We start from the raw sequence: 26,457 nt of genomic DNA, 5'->3' as shown, positions 1-26,457 counted from the left end.
AGGAGCTTGACCAGCGCACCTTGAAACCCCAGTCTGCTTTGAAATCTTTGCCAGGGAGTGACCTTGCTGATGCAGTCGAACTACCTTGTGGCTTGTTGCTGTGCTCGGTCTTGCCATGGTGTAAGGCCTGGGACTTGAAACCCGTCTTCTACAACCTCACCTTAGTGTAGCAGACTTTAGCTGTGCTTCACCCAGTTTTTAGCCTCCTACGCAGCTGTTTCTATGTCAGTTAATGACTGTGTTTCAGCCTACATCATATTTGTTAATGATCATTTGCCCCTGCTTGGTATAATTTGATTAATCACACGCCTGACTCTAATCCTACAAAATCCCTGACTTTGTGCAAGTGTAAAAATCGATTCCGGTTTTGAAGCCAAAGGGTAGTCGCACCAAACATTGATTTGATGTAAATTTTTCTTCTGTTCGCTGACTTTGAGAATTGATGAAGAAAAAAAAAAAAAAACAATAAAATTGTAAAGCATTCTTACTTTACAGTATTTCTTCACACCTGCCTGAAACTTTTGCGCAGAGCTGTATACCCTTTAGGCAGCGCCGCAGAGGTTTAAGGGTGCAGGGAATTCTAAATGTTTTTGGCAGATGTAACTGTTCACACCGATGAAATTTAGCTGCGCGCTTAGTTGTTTGCCTTGAGTTCTTACTATGTTTTTTTTACAAGCGTTCAGCCATTTCATACTGACACAAGTGAGAGTTAACATCCTGACTCGTGAGCAGGTCAGCGAGTGACTTAGAGCAGACAGGCTTGTGAACAGTGTAGGGTCGGTGCCCTTTGATATGCAATAGGCTACGGGCTTTGTTTAGCCGAGGGACGCTACGCTGTGGCTGGGTGCTTAAGGGCCCTCCCCGTATGCAAAATGATGTGCTGCTGCAGTGTACGCTGGGATTGTTTGGTTTTTCAGATTCCTTTTCGTAGAATCCAGACATTTGGGGGACATCTTATCTATTAGGGGAAGATTAACGACTCTTAACTGTTTTATAGGGACATGGCTGGCTTGTGGTCTAGCGCTGAGCAAGGCTGGTTTGTCCCACGTCCGGAAAGCTTCCATAACTTGGTGGAGGCGTGCCCCGACCGGGGAGCACTACACGGTCAATTCCAACTCATACTTACCTGGCAGGGGAGATACCATGATCATGAAGGTGGTTCTCCCAGGGCGAGGCTCGGCCATTGCACTCCGGCTGTGCTGACCCCTGCGATTTCCTCAAATGCAGGAAACTCGACTGCATAATTTGTGGTAGTGGGGGACTGCGTTCGCGCTTTCCCCTGATCATTCCTGGTTAAAAACAGTTTTCAAAAAAAACGCCTGTTTTTGTGCTTGACAACAACACCTCTCAGCTGTTTCCCTGTGTTTTTGGTTACAGCCAGCCTTCTCCCTTTTACAAAGCGTTCTACGTAGCTTGCCCGCGCGCCACAGTTTTTCCACTATTGCTTTGCCCTATGAACAGATTTCCCTGGGTACTCGTATCCGCTACAGGACCCCCTACGCCATTCCACTCTGTAAACAGCAATGCTTAAAAGCTGATCACTGCCAAACATGGTCCTCTTTTGGACACGCCCATTCGCCCCCCTGCATTTAGCATATGGGGTCTCCTTCTCCACCTTTGACTCCCTTGCCTCAGGCGGCTCCACAACTATTTTTACTCCTCCCGTCTGCCTCTCCAGATCATTCCCGATCATGGCCCTGGAATCCCAAACCGAAGAACGTCAATCGCAGAAGGTTTACTCTTCAGGGGGAAACGTAGAAAATAGGACAGGGTCGCCCAACCATTTCTACCCTGCTGGACTTCAGGAATGTACGGGTGTTGGAGAGATGGCACTCGGCGTCCTTTTTTGTTTTTGCTTTTTTTTATGCATGTCTTTCTTTCTTTCTTTCTTTCTTTCTTTCTTTCTTTCTTTCTTTCTTTCTTTCTTTCTTTCTTTCTTTCTTTCTTTCTTTCTTTCTTTCTTTCTTTCTTTCTTTCTTTCTTTCTTTCTTTCTTTCTTTCTTTCTTTCTTTCTTTCTTTCTTTCTTTCTTTTCTTCCCCTCCATATACACTACTGTGCAAACCTTTTAGGCGGGTGTGAAATAATGCTGTCGATTTTAAGAATGCTTTCAGAAGTAGAAGTGTTGATAGTTTTTACCAATTAACAAAATGGAAAGTCAATGAACAGAAGAGAAATCCAAATCAAATCAATATTTGGTGTCGCCACCCTTTTGCCTTCAAAACGGCATCATTTCTTCTAGGTGCGCGCAGCGCTTGTGCACGCGGTTATCGAAGGAACTCGGCAAGACAGGTTGTTCCAAACATCTTGGAGAACCAACTCCAGATCTTCTGTGGCTGTAGGCTGCCTCACATCCTTCCCTCTTTTCTTTTCCTCTAATGCCAGACAGACTCGATGATGATGATGACGAGATCAGGGCTCTGTGGGGGCTAAACCGTTACTCCCAGGACTCTTTTTGTTCTTCTTTACGCTGAAGATAGTTCTCAATGACATTGGCTGTATGTTTTGGGTCATTGTCCTGCTGCAGAGTAAATTTGGGGCCAATCACACACACTTCCCTGATGGTATGGCATGATGGCTAACTATCTGACTGTATTCCTCCGCATCGAGGACACCATTGATCCTGACCAAATCTCCCACTCCATTTGCCGAAATGCAACCAACCCCAGACTTGTAGGGGAACCTCCGCCATGCTTCACTGTTGCCCGCAGACACTCATTTTTGTACCGCTCTCCAGCCCTTCGGCAAACAAACGGCCTCCTGCAACAGCCTAATACTTCAAAGTTTGACTCCTCGGTCCAGAGGACCCGCTGGCATTTTTCTGCACCCCAGTTCCTACGTTTTCGTGCCTAGTTGAGTCGCGTAGACTTGTTTCCACTTCGCAGGTATGGCTGTTTGACTGCGATTCTTCCGTGAAGGCCGCCTCTGGCCAGACTTCTGCAGACAGTAGATGGGGATACCTGGGTCCAGCTGGATTCCGCCAGTTCCGTGTACTGATGGCACTGCTGGACTTCTTCCGATGTCGAAGGGAAGTAAGCATGATGTGTCTTTCCTCTGCTGCATTAGGTTTCCTCGGCCGCACACTGCGTCTCCGCTCCTCAACGTTGTATCGTTTTTCTTGTGCTCCTTCAAAGGAGCTTGACCAGCGCACCTTGAAACCCCAGTCTGCTTTGAAATCTTTGCCAGGGAGTGACCTTGCTGATGCAGTCGAACTACCTTGTGGCTTGTTGCTGTGCTCGGTCTTGCCATGGTGTAAGGCCTGGGACTTGAAACCCGTCTTCTACAACCTCACCTTAGTGTAGCAGACTTTAGCTGTGCTTCACCCAGTTTTTAGCCTCCTACGCAGCTGTTTCTATGTCAGTTAATGACTGTGTTTCAGCCTACATCATATTTGTTAATGATCATTTGCCCCTGCTTGGTATAATTTGATTAATCACACGCCTGACTCTAATCCTACAAAATCCCTGACTTTGTGCAAGTGTAAAAATCGATTCCGGTTTTGAAGCCAAAGGGTAGTCGCACCAAACATTGATTTGATGTAAATTTTTCTTCTGTTCGCTGACTTTGAGAATTGATGAAAAAAAAAAAAAAACAATAAAATTGTAAAGCATTCTTACTTTACAGTATTTCTTCACACCTGCCTGAAACTTTTGCGCAGAGCTGTATACCCTTTAGGCAGCGCCGCAGAGGTTTAAGGGTGCAGGGAATTCTAAATGTTTTTGGCAGATGTAACTGTTCACACCGATGAAATTTAGCTGCGCGCTTAGTTGTTTGCCTTGAGTTCTTACTATGTTTTTTTTACAAGCGTTCAGCCATTTCATACTGACACAAGTGAGAGTTAACATCCTGACTCGTGAGCAGGTCAGCGAGTGACTTAGAGCAGACAGGCTTGTGAACAGTGTAGGGTCGGTGCCCTTTGATATGCAATAGGCTACGGGCTTTGTTTAGCCGAGGGACGCTACGCTGTGGCTGGGTGCTTAAGGGCCCTCCCCGTATGCAAAATGATGTGCTGCTGCAGTGTACGCTGGGATTGTTTGGTTTTTCAGATTCCTTTTCGTAGAATCCAGACATTTGGGGGACATCTTATCTATTAGGGGAAGATTAACGACTCTTAACTGTTTTATAGGGACATGGCTGGCTTGTGGTCTAGCGCTGAGCAAGGCTGGTTTGTCCCACGTCCGGAAAGCTTCCATAACTTGGTGGAGGCGTGCCCCGACCGGGGAGCACTACACGGTCAATTCCAACTCATACTTACCTGGCAGGGGAGATACCATGATCATGAAGGTGGTTCTCCCAGGGCGAGGCTCGGCCATTGCACTCCGGCTGTGCTGACCCCTGCGATTTCCTCAAATGCAGGAAACTCGACTGCATAATTTGTGGTAGTGGGGGACTGCGTTCGCGCTTTCCCCTGATCATTCCTGGTTAAAAACAGTTTTCAAAAAAAACGCCTGTTTTTGTGCTTGACAACAACACCTCTCAGCTGTTTCCCTGTGTTTTTGGTTACAGCCAGCCTTCTCCCTTTTACAAAGCGTTCTACGTAGCTTGCCCGCGCGCCACAGTTTTTCCACTATTGCTTTGCCCTATGAACAGATTTCCCTGGGTACTCGTATCCGCTACAGGACCCCCTACGCCATTCCACTCTGTAAACAGCAATGCTTAAAAGCTGATCACTGCCAAACATGGTCCTCTTTTGGACACGCCCATTCGCCCCCCTGCATTCAGCATATGGGGTCTCCTTCTCCACCTTTGACTCCCTTGCCTCAGGCGGCTCCACAACTATTTTTACTCCTCCCGTCTGCCTCTCCAGATCATTCCCGATCATGGCCCTGGAATCCCAAACCGAAGAACGTCAATCGCAGAAGGTTTACTCTTCAGGGGGAAACGTAGAAAATAGGACAGGGTCGCCCAACCATTTCTACCCTGCTGGACTTCAGGAATGTACGGGTGTTGGAGAGATGGCACTCGGCGTCCTTTTTTGTTTTTGCTTTTTTTTATGCATGTCTTTCTTTCTTTCTTTCTTTCTTTCTTTCTTTCTTTCTTTCTTTCTTTCTTTCTTTCTTTCTTTCTTTCTTTCTTTCTTTCTTTCTTTCTTTCTTTCTTTCTTTCTTTCTTTCTTTCTTTCTTTCTTTCTTTCTTTCTTTTCTTCCCCTCCATATACACTACTGTGCAAACCTTTTAGGCGGGTGTGAAATAATGCTGTCGATTTTAAGAATGCTTTCAGAAGTAGAAGTGTTGATAGTTTTTACCAATTAACAAAATGGAAAGTCAATGAACAGAAGAGAAATCCAAATCAAATCAATATTTGGTGTCGCCACCCTTTTGCCTTCAAAACGGCATCATTTCTTCTAGGTGCGCGCAGCGCTTGTGCACGCGGTTATCGAAGGAACTCGGCAAGACAGGTTGTTCCAAACATCTTGGAGAACCAACTCCAGATCTTCTGTGGCTGTAGGCTGCCTCACATCCTTCCCTCTTTTCTTTTCCTCTAATGCCAGACAGACTCGATGATGATGATGACGAGATCAGGGCTCTGTGGGGGCTAAACCGTTACTCCCAGGACTCTTTTTGTTCTTCTTTACGCTGAAGATAGTTCTCAATGACATTGGCTGTATGTTTTGGGTCATTGTCCTGCTGCAGAGTAAATTTGGGGCCAATCACACACACTTCCCTGATGGTATGGCATGATGGCTAACTATCTGACTGTATTCCTCCGCATCGAGGACACCATTGATCCTGACCAAATCTCCCACTCCATTTGCCGAAATGCAACCAACCCCAGACTTGTAGGGGAACCTCCGCCATGCTTCACTGTTGCCCGCAGACACTCATTTTTGTACCGCTCTCCAGCCCTTCGGCAAACAAACGGCCTCCTGCAACAGCCTAATACTTCAAAGTTTGACTCCTCGGTCCAGAGGACCCGCTGGCATTTTTCTGCACCCCAGTTCCTACGTTTTCGTGCCTAGTTGAGTCGCGTAGACTTGTTTCCACTTCGCAGGTATGGCTGTTTGACTGCGATTCTTCCGTGAAGGCCGCCTCTGGCCAGACTTCTGCAGACAGTAGATGGGGATACCTGGGTCCAGCTGGATTCCGCCAGTTCCGTGTACTGATGGCACTGCTGGACTTCTTCCGATGTCGAAGGGAAGTAAGCATGATGTGTCTTTCCTCTGCTGCATTAGGTTTCCTCGGCCGCACACTGCGTCTCCGCTCCTCAACGTTGTATCGTTTTTCTTGTGCTCCTTCAAAGGAGCTTGACCAGCGCACCTTGAAACCCCAGTCTGCTTTGAAATCTTTGCCAGGGAGTGACCTTGCTGATGCAGTCGAACTACCTTGTGGCTTGTTGCTGTGCTCGGTCTTGCCATGGTGTAAGGCCTGGGACTTGAAACCCGTCTTCTACAACCTCACCTTAGTGTAGCAGACTTTAGCTGTGCTTCACCCAGTTTTTAGCCTCCTACGCAGCTGTTTCTATGTCAGTTAATGACTGTGTTTCAGCCTACATCATATTTGTTAATGATCATTTGCCCCTGCTTGGTATAATTTGATTAATCACACGCCTGACTCTAATCCTACAAAATCCCTGACTTTGTGCAAGTGTAAAAATCGATTCCGGTTTTGAAGCCAAAGGGTAGTCGCACCAAACATTGATTTGATGTAAATTTTTCTTCTGTTCGCTGACTTTGAGAATTGATGAAGAAAAAAAAAAAAAAAACAATAAAATTGTAAAGCATTCTTACTTTACAGTATTTCTTCACACCTGCCTGAAACTTTTGCGCAGAGCTGTATACCCTTTAGGCAGCGCCGCAGAGGTTTAAGGGTGCAGGGAATTCTAAATGTTTTTGGCAGATGTAACTGTTCACACCGATGAAATTTAGCTGCGCGCTTAGTTGTTTGCCTTGAGTTCTTACTATGTTTTTTTTACAAGCGTTCAGCCATTTCATACTGACACAAGTGAGAGTTAACATCCTGACTCGTGAGCAGGTCAGCGAGTGACTTAGAGCAGACAGGCTTGTGAACAGTGTAGGGTCGGTGCCCTTTGATATGCAATAGGCTACGGGCTTTGTTTAGCCGAGGGACGCTACGCTGTGGCTGGGTGCTTAAGGGCCCTCCCCGTATGCAAAATGATGTGCTGCTGCAGTGTACGCTGGGATTGTTTGGTTTTTCAGATTCCTTTTCGTAGAATCCAGACATTTGGGGGACATCTTATCTATTAGGGGAAGATTAACGACTCTTAACTGTTTTATAGGGACATGGCTGGCTTGTGGTCTAGCGCTGAGCAAGGCTGGTTTGTCCCACGTCCGGAAAGCTTCCATAACTTGGTGGAGGCGTGCCCCGACCGGGGAGCACTACACGGTCAATTCCAACTCATACTTACCTGGCAGGGGAGATACCATGATCATGAAGGTGGTTCTCCCAGGGCGAGGCTCGGCCATTGCACTCCGGCTGTGCTGACCCCTGCGATTTCCTCAAATGCAGGAAACTCGACTGCATAATTTGTGGTAGTGGGGGACTGCGTTCGCGCTTTCCCCTGATCATTCCTGGTTAAAAACAGTTTTCAAAAAAAACGCCTGTTTTTGTGCTTGACAACAACACCTCTCAGCTGTTTCCCTGTGTTTTTGGTTACAGCCAGCCTTCTCCCTTTTACAAAGCGTTCTACGTAGCTTGCCCGCGCGCCACAGTTTTTCCACTATTGCTTTGCCCTATGAACAGATTTCCCTGGGTACTCGTATCCGCTACAGGACCCCCTACGCCATTCCACTCTGTAAACAGCAATGCTTAAAAGCTGATCACTGCCAAACATGGTCCTCTTTTGGACACGCCCATTCGCCCCCCTGCATTCAGCATATGGGGTCTCCTTCTCCACCTTTGACTCCCTTGCCTCAGGCGGCTCCACAACTATTTTTACTCCTCCCGTCTGCCTCTCCAGATCATTCCCGATCATGGCCCTGGAATCCCAAACCGAAGAACGTCAATCGCAGAAGGTTTACTCTTCAGGGGGAAACGTAGAAAATAGGACAGGGTCGCCCAACCATTTCTACCCTGCTGGACTTCAGGAATGTACGGGTGTTGGAGAGATGGCACTCGGCGTCCTTTTTTGTTTTTGCTTTTTTTTATGCATGTCTTTCTTTCTTTCTTTCTTTCTTTCTTTCTTTCTTTCTTTCTTTCTTTCTTTCTTTCTTTCTTTCTTTCTTTCTTTCTTTCTTTCTTTCTTTCTTTCTTTCTTTCTTTCTTTCTTTCTTTCTTTCTTTCTTTCTTTCTTTTCTTCCCCTCCATATACACTACTGTGCAAACCTTTTAGGCGGGTGTGAAATAATGCTGTCGATTTTAAGAATGCTTTCAGAAGTAGAAGTGTTGATAGTTTTTACCAATTAACAAAATGGAAAGTCAATGAACAGAAGAGAAATCCAAATCAAATCAATATTTGGTGTCGCCACCCTTTTGCCTTCAAAACGGCATCATTTCTTCTAGGTGCGCGCAGCGCTTGTGCACGCGGTTATCGAAGGAACTCGGCAAGACAGGTTGTTCCAAACATCTTGGAGAACCAACTCCAGATCTTCTGTGGCTGTAGGCTGCCTCACATCCTTCCCTCTTTTCTTTTCCTCTAATGCCAGACAGACTCGATGATGATGATGACGAGATCAGGGCTCTGTGGGGGCTAAACCGTTACTCCCAGGACTCTTTTTGTTCTTCTTTACGCTGAAGATAGTTCTCAATGACATTGGCTGTATGTTTTGGGTCATTGTCCTGCTGCAGAGTAAATTTGGGGCCAATCACACACTTCCCTGATGGTATGGCATGATGGCTAACTATCTGACTGTATTCCTCCGCATCGAGGACACCATTGATCCTGACCAAATCTCCCACTCCATTTGCCGAAATGCAACCAACCCCAGACTTGTAGGGGAACCTCCACCATGCTTCACTGTTGCCCGCAGACACTCATTTTTGTACCGCTTTCCAGCCCTTCGGCAAACAAACGGCCTCCTGCAACAGCCTAATACTTCAAAGTTTGACTCCTCGGTCCAGAGGACCCGCTGGCATTTTTCTGCACCCCAGTTCCTACGTTTTCGTGCCTAGTTGAGTCGCGTAGACTTGTTTCCACTTCGCAGGTATGGCTGTTTGACTGCGATTCTTCCGTGAAGGCCGCCTCTGGCCAGACTTCTGCAGACAGTAGATGGGGATACCTGGGTCCAGCTGGATTCCGCCAGTTCCGTGTACTGATGGCACTGCTGGACTTCTTCCGATGTCGAAGGGAAGTAAGCATGATGTGTCTTTCCTCTGCTGCATTAGGTTTCCTCGGCCGCACACTGCGTCTCCGCTCCTCAACGTTGTATCGTTTTTCTTGTGCTCCTTCAAAGGAGCTTGACCAGCGCACCTTGAAACCCCAGTCTGCTTTGAAATCTTTGCCAGGGAGTGACCTTGCTGATGCAGTCGAACTACCTTGTGGCTTGTTGCTGTGCTCGGTCTTGCCATGGTGTAAGGCCTGGGACTTGAAACCCGTCTTCTACAACCTCACCTTAGTGTAGCAGACTTTAGCTGTGCTTCACCCAGTTTTTAGCCTCCTACGCAGCTGTTTCTATGTCAGTTAATGACTGTGTTTCAGCCTACATCATATTTGTTAATGATCATTTGCCCCTGCTTGGTATAATTTGATTAATCACACGCCTGACTCTAATCCTACAAAATCCCTGACTTTGTGCAAGTGTAAAAATCGATTCCGGTTTTGAAGCCAAAGGGTAGTCGCACCAAACATTGATTTGATGTAAATTTTTCTTCTGTTCGCTGACTTTGAGAATTGATGAAAAAAAAAAAAAAAAACAATAAAATTGTAAAGCATTCTTACTTTACAGTATTTCTTCACACCTGCCTGAAACTTTTGCGCAGAGCTGTATACCCTTTAGGCAGCACCGCAGAGGTTTAAGGGTGCAGGGAATTCTAAATGTTTTTGGCAGATGTAACTGTTCACACCGATGAAATTTAGCTGCGCGCTTAGTTGTTTGCCTTGAGTTCTTACTATGTTTTTTTTACAAGCGTTCAGCCATTTCATACTGACACAAGTGAGAGTTAACATCCTGACTCGTGAGCAGGTCAGCGAGTGACTTAGAGCAGACAGGCTTGTGAACAGTGTAGGGTCGGTGCCCTTTGATATGCAATAGGCTACGGGCTTTGTTTAGCCGAGGGACGCTACGCTGTGGCTGGGTGCTTAAGGGCCCTCCCCGTATGCAAAATGATGTGCTGCTGCAGTGTACGCTGGGATTGTTTGGTTTTTCAGATTCCTTTTCGTAGAATCCAGACATTTGGGGGACATCTTATCTATTAGGGGAAGATTAACGACTCTTAACTGTTTTATAGGGACATGGCTGGCTTGTGGTCTAGCGCTGAGCAAGGCTGGTTTGTCCCACGTCCGGAAAGCTTCCATAACTTGGTGGAGGCGTGCCCCGACCGGGGAGCACTACACGGTCAATTCCAACTCATACTTACCTGGCAGGGGAGATACCATGATCATGAAGGTGGTTCTCCCAGGGCGAGGCTCGGCCATTGCACTCCGGCTGTGCTGACCCCTGCGATTTCCTCAAATGCAGGAAACTCGACTGCATAATTTGTGGTAGTGGGGGACTGCGTTCGCGCTTTCCCCTGATCATTCCTGGTTAAAAACAGTTTTCAAAAAAAACGCCTGTTTTTGTGCTTGACAACAACACCTCTCAGCTGTTTCCCTGTGTTTTTTGTTACAGCCAGCCTTCTCCCTTTTACAAAGCGTTCTACGTAGCTTGCCCGCGCGCCACAGTTTTTCCACTATTGCTTTGCCCTATGAACAGATTTCCCTGGGTACTCGTATCCGCTACAGGACCCCCTACGCCATTCCACTCTGTAAACAGCAATGCTTAAAAGCTGATCACTGCCAAACATGGTCCTCTTTTGGACACGCCCATTCGCCCCCCTGCATTCAGCATATGGGGTCTCCTTCTCCACCTTTGACTCCCTTGCCTCAGGCGGCTCCACAACTATTTTTGCTCCTCCCGTCTGCCTCTCCAGATCATTCCCGATCATGGCCCTGGAATCCCAAACCGAAGAACGTCAATCGCAGAAGGTTTACTCTTCAGGGGGAAACGTAGAAAATAGGACAGGGTCGCCCAACCATTTCTACCCTGCTGGACTTCAGGAATGTACGGGTGTTGGAGAGATGGCACTCGGCGTCCTTTTTTGTTTTTGCTTTTTTTTATGCATGTCTTTCTTTCTTTCTTTCTTTCTTTCTTTCTTTCTTTCTTTCTTTCTTTCTTTCTTTCTTTCTTTCTTTCTTTCTTTCTTTCTTTCTTTCTTTCTTTCTTTCTTTCTTTCTTTCTTTCTTTCTTTCTTTCTTTCTTTCTTTCTTTCTTTTCTTCCCCTCCATATACACTACTGTGCAAACCTTTTAGGCGGGTGTGAAATAATGCTGTCGATTTTAAGAATGCTTTCAGAAGTAGAAGTGTTGATAGTTTTTACCAATTAACAAAATGGAAAGTCAATGAACAGAAGAGAAATCCAAATCAAATCAATATTTGGTGTCGCCACCCTTTTGCCTTCAAAACGGCATCATTTCTTCTAGGTGTGCGCAGCGCTTGTGCACGCGGTTATCGAAGGAACTCGGCAAGACAGGTTGTTCCAAACATCTTGGAGAACCAACTCCAGATCTTCTGTGGCTGTAGGCTGCCTCACATCCTTCCCTCTTTTCTTTTCCTCTAATGCCAGACAGACTCGATGATGATGATGACGAGATCAGGGCTCTGTGGGGGCTAAACCGTTACTCCCAGGACTCTTTTTGTTCTTCTTTACGCTGAAGATAGTTCTCAATGACATTGGCTGTATGTTTTGGGTCATTGTCCTGCTGCAGAGTAAATTTGGGGCCAATCACACACACTTCCCTGATGGTATGGCATGATGGCTAACTATCTGACTGTATTCCTCCGCATCGAGGACACCATTGATCCTGACCAAATCTCCCACTCCATTTGCCGAAATGCAACCAACCCCAGACTTGTAGGGGAACCTCCGCCATGCTTCACTGTTGCCCGCAGACACTCATTTTTGTACCGCTCTCCAGCCCTTCGGCAAACAAACGGCCTCCTGCAACAGCCTAATACTTCAAAGTTTGACTCCTCGGTCCAGAGGACCCGCTGGCATTTTTCTGCACCCCAGTTCCTACGTTTTCGTGCCTAGTTGAGTCGCGTAGACTTGTTTCCACTTCGCAGGTATGGCTGTTTGACTGCGATTCTTCCGTGAAGGCCGCCTCTGGCCAGACTTCTGCAGACAGTAGATGGGGATACCTGGGTCCAGCTGGATTCCGCCAGTTCCGTGTACTGATGGCACTGCTGGACTTCTTCCGATGTCGAAGGGAAGTAAGCATGATGTGTCTTTCCTCTGCTGCATTAGGTTTCCTCGGCCGCACACTGCGTCTCCGCTCCTCAACGTTGTATCGTTTTTCTTGTGCTCCTTCAAAGGAGCTTATCCAGCGCACCTTGAAACCCCAGTCTGCTTTGAAATCTTTGCCAGGGAGTGACCTTGCTGATGCAGTCGAACTACCTTGTGGCTTGTTGCTGTGCTCGGTCTTGCCATGGTGTAAGGCCTGGGACTTGAAACCCGTCTTCTACAACCTCACCTTAGTGTAGCAGACTTTAGCTGTGCTTCACCCAGTTTTTAGGCTCCTACGCAGCTGTTTCTATGTCAGTTAATGACTGTGTTTCAGCCTACATCATATTTGTTAATGATCATTTGCCCCTGCTTGGTATAATTTGATTAATCACACGCCTGACTCTAATCCTACAAAATCCCTGACTTTGTGCAAGTGTAAAAATCGATTCCGGTTTTGAAGCCAAAGGGTAGTCGCACCAAACATTGATTTGATGTAAATTTTTCTTCTGTTCGCTGACTTTGAGAATTGATGAAAAAAAAAAAGACAAAACAATAAAATTGTAAAGCATTCTTACTTTACAGTATTTCTTCACACCTGCCTGAAACTTTTGCGCAGAGCTGTATACCCTTTAGGCAGCGCCGCAGAGGTTTAAGGGTGCAGGGAATTCTAAATGTTTTTGGCAGATGTAACTGTTCACACCGATGAAATTTAGCTGCGCGCTTAGTTGTTTGCCTTGAGTTCTTACTATGTTTTTTTTACAAGCGTTCAGCCATTTCATACTGACACAAGTGAGAGTTAACATCCTGACTCGTGAGCAGGTCAGCGAGTGACTTAGAGCAGACAGGCTTGTGAACAGTGTAGGGTCGGTGCCCTTTGATATGCAATAGGCTACGGGCTTTGTTTAGCCGAGGGACGCTACGCTGTGGCTGGGTGCTTAAGGGCCCTCCCCGTATGCAAAATGATGTGCTGCTGCAGTGTACGCTGGGATTGTTTGGTTTTTCAGATTCCTTTTCGTAGAATCCAGACATTTGGGGGACATCTTATCTATTAGGGGAAGATTAACGACTCTTAACTGTTTTATAGGGACATGGCTGGCTTGTGGTCTAGCGCTGAGCAAGGCTGGTTTGTCCCACGTCCGGAAAGCTTCCATAACTTGGTGGAGGCGTGCCCCGACCGGGGAGCACTACACGGTCAATTCCAACTCATACTTACCTGGCAGGGGAGATACCATGATCATGAAGGTGGTTCTCCCAGGGCGAGGCTCGGCCATTGCACTCCGGCTGTGCTGACCCCTGCGATTTCCTCAAATGCAGGAAACTCGACTGCATAATTTGTGGTAGTGGGGGACTGCGTTCGCGCTTTCCCCTGATCATTCCTGGTTAAAAACAGTTTTCAAAAAAAACGCCTGTTTTTGTGCTTGACAACAACACCTCTCAGCTGTTTCCCTGTGTTTTTTGTTACAGCCAGCCTTCTCCCTTTTACAAAGCGTTCTACGTAGCTTGCCCGCGCGCCACAGTTTTTCCACTATTGCTTTGCCCTATGAACAGATTTCCCTGGGTACTCGTATCCGCTACAGGACCCCCTACGCCATTCCACTCTGTAAACAGCAATGCTTAAAAGCTGATCACTGCCAAACATGGTCCTCTTTTGGACACGCCCATTCGCCCCCCTGCATTCAGCATATGGGGTCTCCTTCTCCACCTTTGACTCCCTTGCCTCAGGCGGCTCCACAACTATTTTTGCTCCTCCCGTCTGCCTCTCCAGATCATTCCCGATCATGGCCCTGGAATCCCAAACCGAAGAACGTCAATCGCAGAAGGTTTACTCTTCAGGGGGAAACGTAGAAAATAGGACAGGGTCGCCCAACCATTTCTACCCTGCTGGACTTCAGGAATGTACGGGTGTTGGAGAGATGGCACTCGGCGTCCTTTTTTGTTTTTGCTTTTCTTTCTTTCTTTCTTTCTTTCTTTCTTTCTTTCTTTCTTTCTTTCTTTCTTTCTTTCTTTCTTTCTTTCTTTCTTTCTTTCTTTCTTTCTTTCTTTCTTTCTTTCTTTCTTTCTTTCTTTCTTTTCTTCCCCTCCATATACACTACTGTGCAAACCTTTTAGGCGGGTGTGAAATAATGCTGTCGATTTTAAGAATGCTTTCAGAAGTAGAAGTGTTGATAGTTTTTACCAATTAACAAAATGGAAAGTCAATGAACAGAAGAGAAATCCAAATCAAATCAATATTTGGTGTTGCCACCCTTTTGCCTTCAAAACGGCATCATTTCTTCTAGGTGCGCGCAGCGCTTGTGCACGCGGTTATCGAAGGAACTCGGCAAGACAGGTTGTTCCAAACATCTTGGAGAACCAACTCCAGATCTTCTGTGGCTGTAGGCTGCCTCACATCCTTCCCTCTTTTCTTTTCCTCTAATGCCAGACAGACTCGATGATGATGATGACGAGATCAGGGCTCTGTGGGGGCTAAACCGTTACTCCTAGGACTCTTTTTGTTCTTCTTTACGCTGAAGATAGTTCTCAATGACATTGGCTGTATGTTTTGGGTCATTGTCCTGCTGCAGAGTAAATTTGGGGCCAATCACACACACTTCCCTGATGGTATGGCATGATGGCTAACTATCTGACTGTATTCCTCCGCATCGAGGACACCATTGATCCTGACCAAATCTCCCACTCCATTTGCCGAAATGCAACCAACCCCAGACTTGTAAGGGAACCTCCGCCATGCTTCACTGTTGCCCGCAGACACTCATTTTTGTACCGCTCTCCAGCCCTTCGGCAAACAAACTGCCTCCTGCAACAGCCTAATACTTCAAAGTTTGACTCCTCGGTCCAGAGGACCCGCTGGCATTTTTCTGCACCCCAGTTCCTACGTTTTCATGCCTAGTTGAGTCGCGTAGACTTGTTTCCACTTCGCAGGTATGGCTGTTTGACTGCGATTCTTCCGTGAAGGCCGCCTCTGGCCAGACTTCTGCAGACAGTAGATGGGGATACCTGGGTCCAGCTGGATTCCGCCAGTTCCGTGTACTGATGGCACTGCTGGACTTCTTCCGATGTCGAAGGGAAGTAAGCATGATGTGTCTTTCCTCTGCTGCATTAGGTTTCCTCGGCCGCACACTGCGTCTCCGCTCCTCAACGTTGTATCGTTTTTCTTGTGCTCCTTCAAAGGAGCTTGACCAGCGCACCTTGAAACCCCAGTCTGCTTTGAAATCTTTGCCAGGGAGTGACCTTGCTGATGCAGTCGAACTACCTTGTGGCTTGTTGCTGTGCTCGGTCTTGCCATGGTGTAAGGCCTGGGACTTGAAACCCGTCTTCTACAACCTCACCTTAGTGTAGCAGACTTTAGCTGTGCTTCACCCAGTTTTTAGCCTCCTACGCAGCTGTTTCTATGTCAGTTAATGACTGTGTTTCAGCCTACATCATATTTGTTAATGATCATTTGCCCCTGCTTGGTATAATTTGATTAATCACACGCCTGACTCTAATCCTACAAAATCCCTGACTTTGTGCAAGTGTAAAAATCGATTCCGGTTTTGAAGCCAAAGGGTAGTCGCACCAAACATTGATTTGATGTAAATTTTTCTTCTGTTCGCTGACTTTGAGAATTGATGAAGAAAAAAAAAAAAAAACAATAAAATTGTAAAGCATTCTTACTTTACAGTATTTCTTCACACCTGCCTGAAACTTTTGCGCAGAGCTGTATACCCTTTAGGCAGCGCCGCAGAGGTTTAAGGGTGCAGGGAATTCTAAATGTTTTTGGCAGATGTAACTGTTCACACCGATGAAATTTAGCTGCGCGCTTAGTTGTTTTGCCTTGAGTTCTTACTATGTTTTTTTTACAAGCGTTCAGCCATTTCATACTGACACAAGTGAGAGTTAACATCCTGACTCGTGAGCAGGTCAGCGAGTGACTTAGAGCAGACAGGCTTGTGAACAGTGTAGGGTCGGTGCCCTTTGATATGCAATAGGCTACGGGCTTTGTTTAGCCGAGGGACGCTACGCTGTGGCTGGGTGCTTAAGGGCCCTCCCCGTATGCAAAATGATGTGCTGCTGCAGTGTACGCTGGGATTGTTTGGTTTTTCAGATTCCTTTTCGTAGAATCCAGACATTTGGGGGACATCTTATCTATTAGGGGAAGATTAACGACTCTTAACTGTTTTATAGGGACATGGCTGGCTTGTGGTCTAGCGCTGAGCAAGGCTGGTTTGTCCCACGTCCGGAAAGCTTCCATAACTTGGTGGAGGCGTGCCCCGACCGGGGAGCACTACACGGTCAATTCCAACTCATACTTACCTGGCAGGGGAGATACCATGATCATGAAGGTGGTTCTCCCAGGGCGAGGCTCGGCCATTGCACTTCGGCTGTGCTGACCCCTGCGATTTCCTCAAATGCAGGAAACTTGACTGCATAATTTGTGGTAGTGGGGGACTGCGTTCGCGCTTTCCCCTGATCATTCCTGGTTAAAAACAGTTTTCAAAAAAAACGCCTGTTTTTGTGCTTGACAACAACACCTCTCAGCTGTTTCCCTGTGTTTTTTGTTACAGCCAGCCTTCTCCCTTTTACAAAGCGTTCTACGTAGCTTGCCCGCGCGCCACAGTTTTTCCACTATTGCTTTGCCCTATGAACAGATTTCCCTGGGTACTCGTATCCGCTACAGGACCCCCTACGCCATTCCACTCTGTAAACAGCAATGCTTAAAAGCTGATCACTGCCAAACATGGTCCTCTTTTGGACACGCCCATTCGCCCCCCTGCATTCAGCATATGGGGTCTCCTTCTCCACCTTTGACTCCCTTGCCTCAGGCGGCTCCACAACTATTTTTACTCCTCCCGTCTGCCTCTCCAGATCATTCCCGATCATGGCCCTGGAATCCCAAACCGAAGAACGTCAATCGCAGAAGGTTTACTCTTCAGGGGGAAACGTAGAAAATAGGACAGGGTCGCCCAACCATTTCTACCCTGCTGGACTTCAGGAATGTACGGGTGTTGGAGAGATGGCACTCGGCGTCCTTTTTTGTTTTTGCTTTTTTTTATGCATGTCTTTCTTTCTTTCTTTCTTTCTTTCTTTCTTTCTTTCTTTCTTTCTTTCTTTCTTTCTTTCTTTCTTTCTTTCTTTCTTTCTTTCTTTCTTTCTTTCTTTCTTTTCTTCCCCTCCATATACACTACTGTGCAAACCTTTTAGGCGGGTGTGAAATAATGCTGTCGATTTTAAGAATGCTTTCAGAAGTAGAAGTGTTGATAGTTTTTACCAATTAACAAAATGGAAAGTCAATGAACAGAAGAGAAATCCAAATCAAATCAATATTTGGTGTCGCCACCCTTTTGCCTTCAAAACGGCATCATTTCTTCTAGGTGCGCGCAGCGCTTGTGCACGCGGTTATCGAAGGAACTCGGCAAGACAGGTTGTTCCAAACATCTTGGAGAACCAACTCCAGATCTTCTGTGGCTGTAGGCTGCCTCACATCCTTCCCTCTTTTCTTTTCCTCTAATGCCAGACAGACTCGATGATGATGATGACGAGATCAGGGCTCTGTGGGGGCTAAACCGTTACTCCCAGGACTCTTTTTGTTCTTCTTTACGCTGAAGATAGTTCTCAATGACATTGGCTGTATGTTTTGGGTCATTGTCCTGCTGCAGAGTAAATTTGGGGCCAATCACACACTTCCCTGATGGTATGGCATGATGGCTAACTATCTGACTGTATTCCTCCGCATCGAGGACACCATTGATCCTGACCAAATCTCCCACTCCATTTGCCGAAATGCAACCAACCCCAGACTTGTAGGGGAACCTCCGCCATGCTTCACTGTTGCCCGCAGACACTCATTTTTGTACCGCTCTCCAGCCCTTCGGCAAACAAACGGCCTCCTGCAACAGCCTAATACTTCAAAGTTTGACTCCTCGGTCCAGAGGACCCGCTGGCATTTTTCTGCACCCCAGTTCCTACGTTTTCGTGCCTAGTTGAGTCGCGTAGACTTGTTTCCACTTCGCAGGTATGGCTGTTTGACTGCGATTCTTCCGTGAAGGCCGCCTCTGGCCAGACTTCTGCAGACAGTAGATGGGGATACCTGGGTCCAGCTGGATTCCGCCAGTTCCGTGTACTGATGGCACTGCTGGACTTCTTCCGATGTCGAAGGGAAGTAAGCATGATGTGTCTTTCCTCTGCTGCATTAGGTTTCCTCGGCCGCACACTGCGTCTCCGCTCCTCAACGTTGTATCGTTTTTCTTGTGCTCCTTCAAAGGAGCTTGACCAGCGCACCTTGAAACCCCAGTCTGCTTTGAAATCTTTGCCAGGGAGTGACCTTGCTGATGCAGTCGAACTACCTTGTGGCTTGTTGCTGTGCTCGGTCTTGCCATGGTGTAAGGCCTGGGACTTGAAACCCGTCTTCTACAACCTCACCTTAGTGTAGCAGACTTTAGCTGTGCTTCACCCAGTTTTTAGCCTCCTACGCAGCTGTTTCTATGTCAGTTAATGACTGTGTTTCAGCCTACATCATATTTGTTAATGATCATTTGCCCCTGCTTGGTATAATTTGATTAATCACACGCCTGACTCTAATCCTACAAAATCCCTGACTTTGTGCAAGTGTAAAAATCGATTCCGGTTTTGAAGCCAAAGGGTAGTCGCACCAAACATTGATTTGATGTAAATTTTTCTTCTGTTCGCTGACTTTGAGAATTGATGAAAAAAAAAAAAAAAAAACAATAAAATTGTAAAGCATTCTTACTTTACAGTATTTCTTCACACCTGCCTGAAACTTTTGCGCAGAGCTGTATACCCTTTAGGCAGCGCCGCAGAGGTTTAAGGGTGCAGGGAATTCTAAATGTTTTTGGCAGATGTAACTGTTCACACCGATGAAATTTAGCTGCGCGCTTAGTTGTTTGCCTTGAGTTCTTACTATGTTTTTTTTACAAGCGTTCAGCCATTTCATACTGACACAAGTGAGAGTTAACATCCTGACTCGTGAGCAGGTCAGCGAGTGACTTAGAGCAGACAGGCTTGTGAACAGTGTAGGGTCGGTGCCCTTTGATATGCAATAGGCTACGGGCTTTGTTTAGCCGAGGGACGCTACGCTGTGGCTGGGTGCTTAAGGGCCCTCCCCGTATGCAAAATGATGTGCTGCTGCAGTGTACGCTGGGATTGTTTGGTTTTTCAGATTCCTTTTCGTAGAATCCAGACATTTGGGGGACATCTTATCTATTAGGGGAAGATTAACGACTCTTAACTGTTTTATAGGGACATGGCTGGCTTGTGGTCTAGCGCTGAGCAAGGCTGGTTTGTCCCACGTCCGGAAAGCTTCCATAACTTGGTGGAGGCGTGCCCCGACCGGGGAGCACTACACGGTCAATTCCAACTCATACTTACCTGGCAGGGGAGATACCATGATCATGAAGGTGGTTCTCCCAGGGCGAGGCTCGGCCATTGCACTCCGGCTGTGCTGACCCCTGCGATTTCCTCAAATGCAGGAAACTCGACTGCATAATTTGTGGTAGTGGGGGACTGCGTTCGCGCTTTCCCCTGATCATTCCTGGTTAAAAACAGTTTTCAAAAAAAACGCCTGTTTTTGTGCTTGACAACAACACCTCTCAGCTGTTTCCCTGTGTTTTTTGTTACAGCCAGCCTTCTCCCTTTTACAAAGCGTTCTACGTAGCTTGCCCGCGCGCCACAGTTTTTCCACTATTGCTTTGCCCTATGAACAGATTTCCCTGGGTACTCGTATCCGCTACAGGACCCCCTACGCCATTCCACTCTGTAAACAGCAATGCTTAAAAGCTGATCACTGCCAAACATGGTCCTCTTTTGGACACGCCCATTCGCCCCCCTGCATTCAGCATATGGGGTCTCCTTCTCCACCTTTGACTCCCTTGCCTCAGGCGGCTCCACAACTATTTTTGCTCCTCCCGTCTGCCTCTCCAGATCATTCCCGATCATGGCCCTGGAATCCCAAACCGAAGAACGTCAATCGCAGAAGGTTTACTCTTCAGGGGGAAACGTAGAAAATAGGACAGGGTCGCCCAACCATTTCTACCCTGCTGGACTTCAGGAATGTACGGGTGTTGGAGAGATGGCACTCGGCGTCCTTTTTTGTTTTTGCTTTTTTTTATGTCTTTCTTTCTTTCTTTCTTTCTTTCTTTCTTTCTTTCTTTCTTTCTTTCTTTCTTTCTTTCTTTCTTTCTTTCTTTCTTTCTTTCTTTCTTTCTTTCTTTCTTTCTTTCTTTCTTTCTTTCTTTCTTTCTTTCTTTCTTTCTTTCTTTCTTTCTTTCTTTTCTTCCCCTCCATATACACTACTGTGCAAACCTTTTAGGCGGGTGTGAAATAATGCTGTCGATTTTAAGAATGCTTTCAGAAGTAGAAGTGTTGATAGTTTTTACCAATTAACAAAATGGAAAGTCAATGAACAGAAGAGAAATCCAAATCAAATCAATATTTGGTGTCGCCACCCTTTTGCCTTCAAAACGGCATCATTTCTTCTAGGTGCGCGCAGCGCTTGTGCACGCGGTTATCGAAGGAACTCGGCAAGACAGGTTGTTCCAAACATCTTGGAGAACCAACTCCAGATCTTCTGTGGCTGTAGGCTGCCTCACATCCTTCCCTCTTTTCTTTTCCTCTAATGCCAGACAGACTCGATGATGATGATGACGAGGACGAGATCAGGGCTCTGTGGGGGCTAAACCGTTACTCCCAGGACTCTTTTTGTTCTTCTTTACGCTGAAGATAGTTCTCAATGACATTGGCTGTATGTTTTGGGTCATTGTCCTGCTGCAGAGTAAATTTGGGGCCAATCACACACACTTCCCTGATGGTATGGCATGATGGCTAACTATCTGACTGTATTCCTCCGCATCGAGGACACCATTGATCCTGACCAAATCTCCCACTCCATTTGCCGAAATGCAACCAACCCCAGACTTGTAGGGGAACCTCCGCCATGCTTCACTGTTGCCCGCAGACACTCATTTTTGTACCGCTCTCCAGCCCTTCGGCAAACAAACGGCCTCCTGCAACAGCCTAATACTTCAAAGTTTGACTCCTCGGTCCAGAGGACCCGCTGGCATTTTTCTGCACCCCAGTTCCTACGTTTTCGTGCCTAGTTGAGTCGCGTAGACTTGTTTCCACTTCGCAGGTATGGCTGTTTGACTGCGATTCTTCCGTGAAGGCCGCCTCTGGCCAGACTTCTGCAGACAGTAGATGGGGATACCTGGGTCCAGCTGGATTCCGCCAGTTCCGTGTACTGATGGCACTGCTGGACTTCTTCCGATGTTGAAGGGAAGTAAGCATGATGTGTCTTTCCTCTGCTGCATTAGGTTTCCTCGGCCGCACACTGCGTCTCCGCTCCTCAACGTTGTATCGTTTTTCTTGTGCTCCTTCAAAGGAGCTTGACCAGCGCACCTTGAAACCCCAGTCTGCTTTGAAATCTTTGCCAGGGAGTGACCTTGCTGATGCAGTCGAACTACCTTGTGGCTTGTTGCTGTGCTCGGTCTTGCCATGGTGTAAGGCCTGGGACTTGAAACCCGTCTTCTACAACCTCACCTTAGTGTAGCAGACTTTAGCTGTGCTTCACCCAGTTTTTAGCCTCCTACGCAGCTGTTTCTATGTCAGTTAATGACTGTGTTTCAGCCTACATCATATTTGTTAATGATCATTTGCCCCTGCTTGGTATAATTTGATTAATCACACGCCTGACTCTAATCCTACAAAATCCCTGACTTTGTGCAAGTGTAAAAATCGATTCCGGTTTTGAAGCCAAAGGGTAGTCGCACCAAACATTGATTTGATGTAAATTTTTCTTCTGTTCGCTGACTTTGAGAATTGATGAAAAAAAAAAAACCAAAACAATAAAATTGTAAAGCATTCTTACTTTACAGTATTTCTTCACACCTGCCTGAAACTTTTGCGCAGAGCTGTATACCCTTTAGGCAGCGCCGCAGAGGTTTAAGGGTGCAGGGAATTCTAAATGTTTTTGGCAGATGTAACTGTTCACACCGATGAAATTTAGCTGCGCGCTTAGTTGTTTGCCTTGAGTTCTTACTATGTTTTTTTTACAAGCGTTCAGCCATTTCATACTGACACAAGTGAGAGTTAACATCCTGACTCGTGAGCAGGTCAGCGAGTGACTTAGAGCAGACAGGCTTGTGAACAGTGTAGGGTCGGTGCCCTTTGATATGCAATAGGCTACGGGCTTTGTTTAGCCGAGGGACGCTACGCTGTGGCTGGGTGCTTAAGGGCCCTCCCCGTATGCAAAATGATGTGCTGCTGCAGTGTACGCTGGGATTGTTTGGTTTTTCAGATTCCTTTTCGTAGAATCCAGACATTTGGGGGACATCTTATCTATTAGGGGAAGATTAACGACTCTTAACTGTTTTATAGGGACATGGCTGGCTTGTGGTCTAGCGCTGAGCAAGGCTGGTTTGTCCCACGTCCGGAAAGCTTCCATAACTTGGTGGAGGCGTGCCCCGACCGGGGAGCACTACACGGTCAATTCCAACTCATACTTACCTGGCAGGGGAGATACCATGATCATGAAGGTGGTTCTCCCAGGGCGAGGCTCGGCCATTGCACTCCGGCTGTGCTGACCCCTGCGATTTCCTCAAATGCAGGAAACTCGACTGCATAATTTGTGGTAGTGGGGGACTGCGTTCGCGCTTTCCCCTGATCATTCCTGGTTAAAAACAGTTTTCAAAAAAAACGCCTGTTTTTGTGCTTGACAACAACACCTCTCAGCTGTTTCCCTGTGTTTTTTGTTACAGCCAGCCTTCTCCCTTTTACAAAGCGTTCTACGTAGCTTGCCCGCGCGCCACAGTTTTTCCACTATTGCTTTGCCCTATGAACAGGTTTCCCTGGGTACTCGTATCCGCTACAGGACCCCCTACGCCATTCCACTCTGTAAACAGCAATGCTTAAAAGCTGATCACTGCCAAACATGGTCCTCTTTTGGACACGCCCATTCGCCCCCCTGCATTCAGCATATGGGGTCTCCTTCTCCACCTTTGACTCCCTTGCCTCAGGCGGCTCCACAACTATTTTTGCTCCTCCCGTCTGCCTCTCCAGATCATTCCCGATCATGGCCCTGGAATCCCAAACCGAAGAACGTCAATCGCAGAAGGTTTACTCTTCAGGGGGAAACGTAGAAAATAGGACAGGGTCGCCCAACCATTTCTACCCTGCTGGACTTCAGGAATGTACGGGTGTTGGAGAGATGGCACTCGGCGTCCTTATTTGTTTTTGCTTTTTTTTATGCATTTCTTTCTTTCTTTCTTTCTTTCTTTCTTTCTTTCTTTCTTTCTTTCTTTCTTTCTTTCTTTCTTTCTTTCTTTCTTTCTTTCTTTCTTTCTTTCTTTCTTTCTTTCTTTCTTTCTTTCTTTCTTTCTTCCCCTCCATATACACTACTGTGCAAACCTTTTAGGCGGGTGTGAAATAATGCTGTCGATTTTAAGAATGCTTTCAGAAGTAGAAGTGTTGATAGTTTTTACCAATTAACAAAATGGAAAGTCAATGAACAGAAGAGAAATCCAAATCAAATCAATATTTGGTGTCGCCACCCTTTTGCCTTCAAAACGGCATCATTTCTTCTAGGTGCGCGCAGCGCTTGTGCACGCGGTTATCGAAGGAACTCGGCAAGACAGGTTGTTCCAAACATCTTGGAGAACCAACTCCAGATCTTCTGTGGCTGTAGGCTGCCTCACATCCTTCCCTCTTTTCTTTTCCTCTAATGCCAGACAGACTCGATGATGATGATGACGAGATCAGGGCTCTGTGGGGGCTAAACCGTTACTCCCAGGACTCTTTTTGTTCTTCTTTACGCTGAAGATAGTTCTCAATGACATTGGCTGTATGTTTTGGGTCATTGTCCTGCTGCAGAGTAAATTTGGGGCCAATCACACACACTTCCCTGATGGTATGGCATGATGGCTAACTATCTGACTGTATTCCTCCGCATCGAGGACACCATTGATCCTGACCAAATCTCCCACTCCATTTGCCGAAATGCAACCAACCCCAGACTTGTAGGGGAACCTCCGCCATGCTTCACTGTTGCCCGCAGACACTCATTTTTGTACCGCTCTCCAGCCCTTCGGCAAACAAACGGCCTCCTGCAACAGCCTAATACTTCAAAGTTTGACTCCTCGGTCCAGAGGACCCGCTGGCATTTTTCTGCACCCCAGTTCCTACGTTTTCGTGCCTAGTTGAGTCGCGTAGACTTGTTTCCACTTCGCAGGTATGGCTGTTTGACTGCGATTCTTCCGTGAAGGCCGCCTCTGGCCAGACTTCTGCAGACAGTAGATGGGGATACCTGGGTCCAGCTGGATTCCGCCAGTTCCGTGTACTGATGGCACTGCTGGACTTCTTCCGATGTCGAAGGGAAGTAAGCATGATGTGTCTTTCCTCTGCTGCATTAGGTTTCCTCGGCCGCACACTGCGTCTCCGCTCCTCAACGTTGTATCGTTTTTCTTGTGCTCCTTCAAAGGAGCTTGACCAGCGCACCTTGAAACCCCAGTCTGCTTTGAAATCTTTGCCAGGGAGTGACCTTGCTGATGCAGTCGAACTACCTTGTGGCTTGTTGCTGTGCTCGGTCTTGCCATGGTGTAAGGCCTGGGACTTGAAACCCGTCTTCTACAACCTCACCTTAGTGTAGCAGACTTTAGCTGTGCTTCACCCAGTTTTTAGCCTCCTACGCAGCTGTTTCTATGTCAGTTAATGACTGTGTTTCAGCCTACATCATATTTGTTAATGATCATTTGCCCCTGCTTGGTATAATTTGATTAATCACACGCCTGACTCTAATCCTACAAAATCCCTGACTTTGTGCAAGTGTAAAAATCGATTCCGGTTTTGAAGCCAAAGGGTAGTCGCACCAAACATTGATTTGATGTAAATTTTTCTTCTGTTCGCTGACTTTGAGAATTGATGAAGAAAAAAAAAACAAAACAATAAAATTGTAAAGCATTCTTACTTTACAGTATTTCTTCACACCTGCCTGAAACTTTTGCGCAGAGCTGTATACCCTTTAGGCAGCGCCGCAGAGGTTTAAGGGTGCAGGGAATTCTAAATGTTTTTGGCAGATGTAACTGTTCACACCGATGAAATTTAGCTGCGCGCTTAGTTGTTTGCCTTGAGTTCTTACTATGTTTTTTTTACAAGCGTTCAGCCATTTCATACTGACACAAGTGAGAGTTAACATCCTGACTCGTGAGCAGGTCAGCGAGTGACTTAGAGCAGACAGGCTTGTGAACAGTGTAGGGTCGGTGCCCTTTGATATGCAATAGGCTACGGGCTTTGTTTAGCCGAGGGACGCTACGCTGTGGCTGGGTGCTTAAGGGCCCTCCCCGTATGCAAAATGATGTGCTGCTGCAGTGTACGCTGGGATTGTTTGGTTTTTCAGATTCCTTTTCGTAGAATCCAGACATTTGGGGGACATCTTATCTATTAGGGGAAGATTAACGACTCTTAACTGTTTTATAGGGACATGGCTGGCTTGTGGTCTAGCGCTGAGCAAGGCTGGTTTGTCCCACGTCCGGAAAGCTTCCATAACTTGGTGGAGGCGTGCCCCGACCGGGGAGCACTACACGGTCAATTCCAACTCATACTTACCTGGCAGGGGAGATACCATGATCATGAAGGTGGTTCTCCCAGGGCGAGGCTCGGCCATTGCACTCCGGCTGTGCTGACCCCTGCGATTTCCTCAAATGCAGGAAACTCGACTGCATAATTTGTGGTAGTGGGGGACTGCGTTCGCGCTTTCCCCTGATCATTCCTGGTTAAAAACAGTTTTCAAAAAAAACGCCTGTTTTTGTGCTTGACAACAACACCTCTCAGCTGTTTCCCTGTGTTTTTTGTTACAGCCAGCCTTCTCCCTTTTACAAAGCGTTCTACGTAGCTTGCCCGCGCGCCACAGTTTTTCCACTATTGCTTTGCCCTATGAACAGATTTCCCTGGGTACTCGTATCCGCTACAGGACCCCCTACGCCATTCCACTCTGTAAACAGCAATGCTTAAAAGCTGATCACTGCCAAACATGGTCCTCTTTTGGACACGCCCATTCGCCCCCCTGCATTCAGCATATGGGGTCTCCTTCTCCA

The 26,457-nt window shown here is 46.8% G+C and overlaps 1 protein-coding gene and 9 non-coding genes across 10 annotated transcripts in view; all 10 read left to right on the top strand.

The window, feature by feature from the left end:
* The window catches only part of SLC38A9 (solute carrier family 38 member 9), a 194,686-nt gene that overhangs the window by 90,843 nt on the left and 77,386 nt on the right, over window positions 1–26,457 (top strand). The gene's annotated exons all lie outside the window — the stretch shown is intronic.
* LOC141124277 (U1 spliceosomal RNA) lies at window positions 1,119–1,282 on the top strand. Its single transcript, XR_012240850.1, has one exon. It is a non-coding gene; the product is annotated as a U1 spliceosomal RNA (small nuclear RNA).
* Window positions 4,246–4,409, top strand: LOC141124276 (U1 spliceosomal RNA). The gene has a single exon (XR_012240849.1). It is a non-coding gene; the product is annotated as a U1 spliceosomal RNA (small nuclear RNA).
* On the top strand, window positions 7,357–7,520 carry LOC141124274 (U1 spliceosomal RNA). Its single transcript, XR_012240848.1, has one exon. It is a non-coding gene; the product is annotated as a U1 spliceosomal RNA (small nuclear RNA).
* LOC141124273 (U1 spliceosomal RNA) lies at window positions 10,464–10,627 on the top strand. Its single transcript, XR_012240847.1, has one exon. It is a non-coding gene; the product is annotated as a U1 spliceosomal RNA (small nuclear RNA).
* On the top strand, window positions 13,582–13,745 carry LOC141124272 (U1 spliceosomal RNA). The gene has a single exon (XR_012240846.1). It is a non-coding gene; the product is annotated as a U1 spliceosomal RNA (small nuclear RNA).
* LOC141124291 (U1 spliceosomal RNA) lies at window positions 16,665–16,828 on the top strand. The gene has a single exon (XR_012240863.1). It is a non-coding gene; the product is annotated as a U1 spliceosomal RNA (small nuclear RNA).
* On the top strand, window positions 19,737–19,900 carry LOC141124271 (U1 spliceosomal RNA). The gene has a single exon (XR_012240845.1). It is a non-coding gene; the product is annotated as a U1 spliceosomal RNA (small nuclear RNA).
* On the top strand, window positions 22,869–23,032 carry LOC141124268 (U1 spliceosomal RNA). The gene has a single exon (XR_012240844.1). It is a non-coding gene; the product is annotated as a U1 spliceosomal RNA (small nuclear RNA).
* Window positions 25,962–26,125, top strand: LOC141124267 (U1 spliceosomal RNA). Its single transcript, XR_012240843.1, has one exon. It is a non-coding gene; the product is annotated as a U1 spliceosomal RNA (small nuclear RNA).

The sequence above is a fragment of the Aquarana catesbeiana genome, linkage group LG01 (genome assembly GCF_042186555.1).
Source record: "Aquarana catesbeiana isolate 2022-GZ linkage group LG01, ASM4218655v1, whole genome shotgun sequence".
NCBI lineage: Eukaryota > Metazoa > Chordata > Amphibia > Anura > Ranidae > Aquarana > Aquarana catesbeiana.
Note: the sequence above shows the minus strand (reverse complement) of the source record. Positions and strands in the feature narration are given on the sequence as shown.